Source organism: Natator depressus, chromosome 5 (genome assembly GCF_965152275.1).
Source record: "Natator depressus isolate rNatDep1 chromosome 5, rNatDep2.hap1, whole genome shotgun sequence".
NCBI classification, from domain to species: domain Eukaryota; kingdom Metazoa; phylum Chordata; order Testudines; family Cheloniidae; genus Natator; species Natator depressus.
In genome coordinates this window covers 76,216,323-76,227,008 of record NC_134238.1, presented here as the reverse complement: position 1 = coordinate 76,227,008, position 10,686 = coordinate 76,216,323, and the positions used below count along the sequence as shown (strand labels likewise).

At 40.3% G+C, this 10,686-nt stretch overlaps 1 protein-coding gene across 2 annotated transcripts in view; it reads right to left on the bottom strand.

Annotated features, from left to right (window-relative positions):
* Positions 1 to 10,686, bottom strand: part of SNCAIP (synuclein alpha interacting protein) — a 101,372-nt gene that overhangs the window by 77,735 nt on the left and 12,951 nt on the right. The gene's annotated exons all lie outside the window — the stretch shown is intronic.

Genomic DNA, 10,686 nt, shown 5'->3' with positions numbered 1-10,686 from the left:
AATATAATTTTCTGTATCTATAAAACATACCATCATTCTTGGCACATGACCAAAATACAAGTAAAATCACAACTTTACTGGAAATATATGCAGCATTGGGTAATGCTGTCAGAGAGTACTCAAATTTTCCAACATACTAGTCAGTCAGTTTACCCCTATGGGGGCAGAGGGATATTTTTTTACACTCACACAAGCAGATGTCCTCAAGGTTGAATCCACCCCCCCAGGTTCCATTCGGAGAAGCAGTTTATATTTCCAGCCAAAACTGGCAGGAAATTTCATGGTGGAAGCTGCCTGGGAGGTGTGTAGGTTCAATCTCATGGATTTGTTTGTCCCATCTCCTTTCAATATGTTGGCAGTGTTGGCCTGCTCCATCTCTTTCAGAGCAGAGGCCTTGGGCAGTTTGTGTCACTGAAGCCTCAGTCTGGAGGAATTTTCTGCTGCCACATTTTGGTTTCTGCTGTATATGATGGAAACCACTTCAAGCCAAGGGGTGCAGCAGCACCCCTGGCACCCCTAGTTCCAGCACCTATGTCTGAACCTCTACTGGGTCTAGATGGTGTTAGACTGCCCATATGAAGAATCTTTTTCATTTCAAGGACTACGTCTTTGTAGTGGACAGCTTTCTGCTCTGTATGAGAATTTTTTGAACCTCACAGGAGCAGTCTTCGTCAGCATTGCTCAACCCACCAATAGCCAAGCAATTGGATGCAAAGACTTTGGGTCCGAGTGCAATACATGACCATAATTGTAAGCCATTTTGTTCAGGTGGTCTGGGAAATGGATGGGAGGCTGACAGGACATTTGCAATAGGTTTGATGGCCAAAATTATCTCAGACAGTATGGAACTACCAGGATGAGCATGGCCTTGTCCCACCTGACCTTGAGACCAGGAAAAATTAGTGAAAAGGCATATAAATGGCCTGCAGATCACTGTAGCAGGAAGACTTATGGCAAGAAAATGATGCACAGGTGTCCTCTGTGGAGCTATACGTACTCAGCATCTTGGAAAGATTTGTACTTGGGCAGAGAGGCTCTCTTAACACTTTTATTTTTAGCATGCTAGCTTGATCAGAACTAGCATGTATCTCTCTCCGCCAGTTGGCAGCCTCTCTCAGTGCCAGACTTTGGTACCAGAGGTGACAGCGCTAGCTTCCATGCTGATGGTGTCAACTTAAGCACTGGGTTTTTGTTCGCTGCTGGGATCTTCTCCATGCTAATTTTAGGCATCATAAATTTGCTAGATGGGGTGGTCATGGATGTTTTTTTTCCTCCCAGTACATGCTAGGCTCTTGTACCTATTTTGGGATCTGAAGAGACAGTCATCGATTGATCCAGGAAACAAAGCTTCAGTTAAGTATCCCACAGCTTGCAAGCTCTCAAAGAGAATGGCTGGTATACGGAGCGTCTACCATAAATTACTCTTGCCCAAGCAGAAGAAACACCTCCTGTACCCATCTTTTAAAGACATCAGCCCACCATAGAAAGGGCAGGGACTGAAGCCTGAAGGCTTAGAGTCTGCTATGTTGAGATGCCCTATATAGAGTCGGGTGTAAAAGGGGGCCTGACCATCCAAAATCAGGCCAAATGGGTCAAGTTCATTCACAGCAGTCCATCATGTGTGAAGTAGAAGAGTTCTGCAGAGTTTTAATTGGAGCTACAGAGTAGCAGATGGGACACCCACAAGGTCCCGTCTCACTATCACAGGTAAGAAGAGGGAACAGAAAGCATTGGCGCCACTCCACCCTCTATACCCTCATACAGAGGCACATGTGCATCCGTGATAAACACAGCTATTTAAACTGATCTCACATGCATAAGGGGCATGAACACCTACACATACTCTGACGCATAATGGAAGAACCAGCATATTTCCACTGCCCTCAGAATTCCCTACTCTGTGTTTTTTAACTCTGTCAAGGGGAATGCAGAAATCTCCATGTAGGAAAGTATGTAGCTCTCTCTCTCTCTCCAAGGAGCCCTCCTGGTGATGGAAGGACCCAGAGAGCTATATGGAAGGACTAGCTCCTTAGATAACTGCCCTAGGAATGGGAAGGGCAGAACCTAATATCACCAGGGAGCCTAGAACTTCAAGCCACATCTTCTCCCCCTGTACATGCTCAAGAATCCTTCCCTGAAGGGAGAACTGGAGGCTACCTTGTGAAGTCAGCTTTCCAGAGTTGGTTGTAATCACTATTCCGCTATAGATTCACACACAGAACTCCCATTACTAATAATGGGAGTTATGGCTGAGCTTCAATAGGACACCAGGCATACCCACAGTATTTTAAATGTTACAGACACAAATGTGTAAGGACTTGTCCCTCTAACCAATTGTTTCAAATTGATAGAGCGCAATACTGAAGTACTTGATAAACCATATTCCATTTTGTAAAGTGATGTTTTCCAATCTCTCATTTGTCTGAACATTACTCATGGTCTGTAAAAAAATCTATAAGAATGCATCAGGATCATTTACATGGTTATTTCCAATAGGAAGACCCTGAAGCTGTATACAGAGTCTTTCTGATCTATTACAATCAGCTGATAGGCCTAGCAGGTAGGAAAATAGATTGCTCATATTTGGAAATCTAGAAGTGCACAGAATGAGCAGGTCTATTAAGAAATACCATACATGAATTTATGTGCTACAGAGCTTGAACTTCAGATTTACACTACACAGCTAAAAATGACTGGCTGCTAATGTAGCCGAGACGCACCTAACAGACTGCAGTGCACTGTGCTGCCCGCTCAAAGAGTCAAGTACAATAAACCAAGCTGGGTGCCAGAGCATTCTGACTGTACAAGTCAAGACATCTGTGCACATCCCAGTTCAACACTTTGAAAATCCACCCGAGGTTACAGGAGATATGGTGTGGACTTGTTCTTGCACATTAGCGAAAGAATGAAGCAGTAGTTCTGGGACTTGCTGCACAAGCTCCAAATCACCACCTCTCTCAGACTGAGCTGGGCACTGAAGAGTAGATTATACTATGTGAGGGGGGGATGCAGTAGAAAGGCCAGCTACATTTTATTAAATATCCCCTAAATTCCGTTTGAAAGACTAACAGGGGAACTACTTTCTGTTTTCCCCTCTGAAGGGTTATGGCAAAGGTACATACAATACATGCTATTTTGTTGTCTTCTCAGTTTTATGGGGGTATTTTCCCTCAAGGAGACGTTATGTATCATATTGCTTTCCAGGGGTTCAATGTCTGTAGCAAAATTGGGATTTGCAAATATTTTTAACTGGATTTTTTATAAGTGCTTTAGTTTTTCAGCATCCTGACTGTCTTCAAACATCTCTCGTTAAGGGGGAAAAGGGTTTTCTTATTATTATTGCTTCTAAAACTTACATTTTTCACATTACCATTGAAAATCTAAATTAAATTTAATAAATCTAGTTTTATAGTATCACCACATAATATGGTTCTCGCTCTCCTCCCCACTAAACCAATCAACTCAAATACATTCTAAAAACTGAAAAAGAAAGCATAAAACTTCTTTGGATTTTTAACTTTTATACTTGGATCCCAACCTTCAGTTGTAGGTGTGACGCTGTATAAAAAGAAAGATGACCATTCTTACACTAAGGTATAACCACTAATGCAGAACCCCATTGCACAATTGTGATAAATCCTATGCAAACTATGCTTTGTAAGATACTACTAGAAAAGTTGTGATCTGTTGAACAATGTTATCCTATTTATATGCATGCATTCTCACTGTATATGAAGTTATGAATCTTTGTTATGTGTTTGTATCTCAAACATGTTGTGTTCCTGGATAAGACAGATTTACACTAAGATCAGTCAGCCATGGTAGATGGGCCATTAAGGATAATCAGCTATTCCGATGGGGCTCTCCTCATGATGCCTTAGAGAGCATATTGACAATGGAGGCCCAAGGATTCAGCTGGGCATGTAGGACATGTGATCCCCGATTCCATGTTTGTGACAGTAACTTTCCATGCACATGGGCTGAGGCTGAGGGGGTCAACAAGCAAGTGGACAAGGAGATATAGTGTATTTAGATTTTGGGAAAGCCTTTGACAAGGTCCCTCACCAAAGGCTCTTAAGCAAAGTAAGCTGTCATGGGATAAGAGGGAAGGTCCTCTCATGGATTGGTAACTGGTTAAAAGGTATGAAACAAAGGGTAGGAATAAATGGTCAGTTTTCAGAATGGAGAAAGGTAAAAAGTGGTGTCCCCTAGGGGTCTGGTCTACATCTTGAATACTGCGTGCAGATGTGGTCACCCCATCTCAAGAAAGATATATTGGATTGGAAAAGGTACAGAAAAGGGCAACTAAAATGATTAGGGGTATGGAACGGCTGCCATATGAAGAGAGAATCGAGATTAATAAGACTGGGACTTTTTAGCTTGGAAAAGAGACAGCTAAGGGGAGATATGATCAAGGTCTATAAAATCATGACTGGTGTGGAGAAAGTAAATAAGGAAGTGTCATTTACTGCTTCTCGTAACATAAGAACTAGGGGTCCCCAAAAGAAATTAATAGGCAGCAGGTTTAGAACAAACAAAAGGAAGTATTTTTTTTTTATACAACGCACAGTCAACCTATGGAACTCCTTGCTAGAGGAGGTTGTGAAGGCCAAGACTATAACAGAGTTAAAAAAAAAGAACTAGATAAGTTCATGGAGGATAGGTCCATCAATGGCTATTAGCCAGGATGGACAGGGATGGTGTCCCTAGCCTCTGTTTACCAGAAGCTGGGAATAGGCGACACGGGAAGGATCACTTGGTGATTACCTGTTCTGTTAATTCCCTCAGGCACCTGGCATTGGCCACTGTTGGAAGACAGGATACTGAGCTAGATGGACCTTTGGCCTGACCCAGTATGGTCGTTCTTATGTTCCAAACTGGAGACTAACGAGGAGTCCTTGTGGCACCTTAGAGACAAACAAATTTATTTGTGCATAAGCTTTCGTGGGCTAAAACCCACTTCATCAGATGTGATATCACCTTCATGCCTCTTTCCTGCTCCACATCTCTGGATATGGTTAAGGTTACATTTTAGTTACGGGTATTTTTAGTAAAAGTCATGGACAGGTCATGGGCAGTAAACAAAAATTCACGGCCCGTGACCTGTCCATGACTTGTACTATATACCCCTAACTAAAACTTGGGTGCTCTGGGACAGGGGGCCAGGGATACCAGGATGTCGAGGAACATGTAGCCATTTCTGGGGAGTCCCTCCTCGACGTAAGCGCCGCCCAGAGCCCTCATCCCCTCCCGCATCCCAAACCCCTGCCCAAACCCTGAGCCCTCTCCCACACGCAAACTCCTGCTGGCTGGCTGGGTGGGAGCGGTGGCCTGAGACTGCCCCTGCAGCAGTCAGTGCAGCTGGCCCAGGGGCTGTCCGAGCTGCTCCTGGATCAGCCACACCGGCTGCTGCAGAAGTCACGGAGGTCCCCGAAAGTCATGGAATCCATGACTTCTGTGACGGACTCGCAGCCTTAACTATGATTTCTAACAAAGGGAAGCTTCGAATAATAGACTGAGGACCCCCAATCTTTTGGGTGATCCAGAGAGACTTCCTGCAAACTAGCAGATTTAACATTACTGATATTATTCCCATCTACAAACTCTAAAATCAACTGTAATGTATATGATTCACTTTAACCATTTAATAACACACACACACACACACACACACACACACCCCTTCAGTTTAGTTTACTAAAAAATTGTCTGCCAGCGTGGTTTTTGGGTGAGATCCAGAAGTACATATTGATCTGGGCTGCGTGTCTGGTTCTTTGGAAATGGAAGAACCCAATACATGTGGTTTTGATAATAATTTATCATAAAAGTCTTTTTTTTCTGGGTGGTGTATGAGGGGTTAGAGGGCCGGAGGGCGACTGTCTGTGGCTCCATAATAGCTAGTACAGCATTTTGGAAGCACATATTTGTTACTGATTTGGTGAAATCTTAATAGAATATACCACCAGTTTGGGGTGCATGCCCTGGTTTTCTGGAAGTCTGAACTGAGACTGGCACTCTTAGCTGTGTCCCATACCAGGCAGCATGACAGTAGGAGCCAAATCTAAGCCAATGGGTTGATACTGCAACTTTACTTACATAAGTGATCTCCTTGAAATGAGTGGGATGACTAAGGGATTATTCACATTGCAGTACATTTAGTCCCAAATATGAACTCTGAACTCACAAAAGGCACTCAATCTACAAGTTACAGCTCCTTCAAGAAAGATACATTTTCCATTTTAAATGTTAGAAAATCATCAAAGACATGAGACAGAATGATCAGACTAAAATTAAGGACAAAACACTGAACCAAGTAAAGAAAGAATTACAGTACCTATGAAGATATGAATAGGAAATAAGTTAAGTTAGAACAAAACCTAGACCAATCAATAATAAAATAAAGCATGCATAATACAGTGGGAACTATGACACTGATATATTTTTGAGCAATTAATGTACAATGCTTCATGTTTAAAGTGGACAGCTAGTAAGTGTTTCATTGTAATTTTTACAGCCTACAAAAATATTTTCTTAAACAAGCCTACCAAAAATATCTCTGAATACATTTGTTTTGAATACTGGTAATTTAATTATAATTCTAAACCCAAGTTAAAATAGCACATCCACATACAAACTTTGTTTGACAAAGTTCTCTCTAGAAATCTGAGCATGCAAAAACACTACAACTGAACAAATCTATACTTTTGTCATTCTCAAGAACTGGACATGAACTTGAAAATATTGCTTAACAAAATAGCCTATATCTTTTAAGCCTTTCTTTCTCCACTTGCTATGAAATTTTAGTGCAACATTCTGAGTGAATGCTCTGAGTGAAAACTGCACCTCTTAAAAAAAACATACATATACAATGATAACTGTAATTTCAGATTGAATTTATGACTTTGCAAGTAAAACACAAAAGCTGCATTCACAAAGTGATATTTTCAAATCAAAAAGCCTGCAACCTTGATTTCCATCTTTCATAAACCTTTATAACCTGTCTTAACAATATAAAGTCTTAACAATATAAAACAATATTTATTATTAACCTCTCTACATTTTCTAGGCTACTTTAAATATCAGTGCCAATGCAGCAAATTCACAAACAGGAATTCTCAAAGCTTCAAAACATCACTAAAAATAAAATTAATGGGTAAATATCTGCACTTAGAGATTAATATTAACAAATTGTGAATGTGTATTTTTCAGATGATTTTACCAGTTAGTTATTTTCCACTGACTCATGGCTGTTGGCAGGAATGAACAACACATTTTTAGTACATTTTGAGGATGCTCAGCATTCACAAACACACACACTATGTATGCATATACAGTGGATGCCACTTAATAACAATCCTGATATTAACAACTTCTGATTAACAGGAACATTTTGCTGGGAACCAATCCCATCCCATTGACTTTAATGTTAATGGGATTCTGATATTGGCAACAGGCTTGCTGCTTATGAACAGCTCTTTGGCCTGTGTGCCCTGGCTGCAACCCCGCAAACCTGCCTATATCTGGGAGGGGAGGCTGAGGTCAGGACAGCCACAGGAAGGGCTGAGGCTTCCCACAGTGAGCAGGGACACTGGGGGCCCATAGGGCTGCATGGGTCCTCTCTGTGCCCACCATGCTGAGCTCTGGCCTGGCCCTAGTGGCTCGGGCTTGGTGTGTCCTGGGCACTTCCTTCCCTGGCTGAAGCCCTGGAAACCTTTGAATCATAGCAACTTTTTCCTGAGAACAGAGAGGTCGCTAATAAGTGGAATCTACTGTATCCATCTCCTGTGCATATATAATAATGCTAAAGCTATATGTTATCATCTGTTTTTAATACTAAAACACCAATAATTTATAATGCAGAACTATAGGATATATACAGAACACTGCATCAATCATACACAAATACTTGTGCTGTCCAACATTTCTGTAAATCCTCCATTAAACTCAGATTTGAGAGTGAACCAAAGACTTATATGGATCAAGTCATGGTTGCTTGGAACACTGAAAGAGAAACATAAAATGCTGTACTATTTCATGTCAAGATTATCTGTAGTTCACTTCATTATTTCAGAGATTACTAGCAACTGAAATACAATGAACTTCACATAAAAGCCATTGCTTATTCCTTTTCCTTAACACGGAAGGCAAGCTACTAGATGATAATCAGGAGATCAACTTACAGTGCTCCTAAATTATCTGACACAAACTGTACCCTGTTAATGTAAGCAATGAAACAATAGAAGCTTGTGTGGCTATTTAAATGTACAGTCAAAAAATGCAGAGCAAATTAACTGTCTGAATGCTAAAGAATTCTTGATTCACATTTATAATTTCCAAAATTAGTGTGATTCTGTCATAAGCCATTACTCTTTACATCAAACATTACTTGTTCTAGATGAAAAACATATTGTAAAGTGTCAGTTACACCATGCCTCCTGAATGGTTGATGAACGTATATAACCCAGGCCCAGGCTTATGCGACAGGAGCTGCCAATACAGGGTCAATACTGGGTGGGCTTTCTCGCCAATTCCCTGCCCTCAGCTTTACCTTTCAGCACCCCCCATCATGCTTGTGGGTATACTGATGTAGTGAAAACTACATTATTTGCTGACCTTTCTGTGACTTCATGTGCAGGGGGGTGGGGGGGGGACACATGAAATTTACTAAAAAATTCCATGCCAAAACTGTAGCCTTAACAATGTAAAAAGTTCAGGTAAACACTGTTATTATATCTGAAATATTTTGAAATGGTGATTTAACTAATAAAATGTCAGTTTCTGTCTGTTTTCCCAATACTAGGCAAGGTCCTTATCTAGCAATTCTCTTACTGACCATAATCAGATCTGGAATTAATTTTGTAAAAAGTTAATCATCCCCAAAAGTCTCCTCAGATACATTTTACATTGTGGAATGGATAATTGAACTAGAACTTTTATTTTAACTGATTCAATAATTAAAATATCTTTGCTCAACTCATGTCAAATACAAATAGCTACTGTTGAGGCATGGATTGGTTGAGATTTTTTTTAAGTTCACAGAGAGGTACCTCTGCAACATTTCCCTAAATCTTTCATTGTGTTCTCCAAGTTCCCTGAGCCAAATTAAATAATCATCCATTAGAATTTCAATGTCTTGTAATCCCGCAATGGTTTGTGTGATCACTTTTTAAAATATCTTGGGAACAGAATTAATGCCAAATGGCATTCACTTACAATTGTAACATTAAAACAGTGTATTAAAAGTTATTTAGAGCTTAACTCATCTAAATTTGCTTGCCAAAAATGCATGTCCTATATCTAATACTGAGATGATTTTTGCTTCATATTACCATTAATTATTAATTTAAAATAATGTCTCCCTTAAGTAATATTATCTCCAGGTGTTATAGTATCTCCCAAATTTATCCATAATTTGTGTAAAATCCTCTGTATCTCCTTGCTCGCATGTAAACGCACTGAATGTCAGAAACACTGCTGGAACCAGGTCTCTTTTCATATTGTCCCGTCTGTTGTATCATCCTTCTTTCCCTGTCCTGCCATGTGGTTATTACCAATTCCTCTCCTTTTGTATACTCCTTTTTTCTGACTTGAACAACCTAGTCCATTATAGTTTGTCAGCTCTGCCATCTGCAAAATTAAAATTACAGGTATCATCTGTAAGTATCATTTGGCAAACCCTAAAAAACAAAGGAAAAAAATAGAAACACACCACTTCATAATAAACAAATGACCAGCCTTATACATCACCTCCTATAAGAGGGATGTGTATGAGAGTTTGCTGGAGTGTTTAAAAGTTAAATACTGTTATTTTCAGTTAATTTTAAGACATAATTAAAAATAATAAATGAGATAAATAATGAGATAATTCCAGACTCTTACTGAGTGCAGAAACTAGGGATGTCAATAGGGTTTAAAAACAGTAACCGTTTAAGCTTTTAAAATTCTATCAGTTAAACAGTTAACCATTAAGGAGTTCTTCGGGTCCTGCGCCCGGCAACCAGGATGCCGGGTATGGGGTGGCAGTTGGGTCCTGGATGCGGGCAGCAGCAGAGTTTAATTGTTAACCGAAACCGATAAGACTGATGCTTACCAGTTAAACTTTTACATCCCTATCTGGAATAATTCCACTGACCTCTCTGGAATTACTCCAGATTTACACCTATATAACTGAAATCGGAATGTGGCCTTCTGGAATCACAGCTTACCTGAATTATATTAATGAGAAAGAGAATGTAGCTTCAGAGTAGCAGCCGTGTTAGTCTGTATTCGCAAAAAGAAAAGGGAGTACTTGTGGCACCTTAGAGACTAACAAATTTATTTGAGCATAAGCTTTCATGAGCTACAGCTCACTTCATCGGATGCATCCAATGAAGTGAGCTGTAGCTCACGAAAGCTTATGCTCAAATAAATTTGTTAGTCTCTAAGGTGCCACAAGTACTCCTTTTCCTTTTGCGAATGTAGCTTGTACTTCTGCAGCTACAGTATACTGGCTTTATAGTGTTGCTAATGTTAAAAACAAACAAGCAAATTTGTTTTGAGCAGGCAGCAGACATGACTTAAATAAAATAATAATCATTTGTACTTTTTGCCTTCCATTAGAGCAGTGTTTCCCAAACTTGGGACGCCGCTTTTTCAGGGAAAGCCCCTGGCAGGCCAGGCCAGTTTGTTTACCTGCCGCGTCCACAG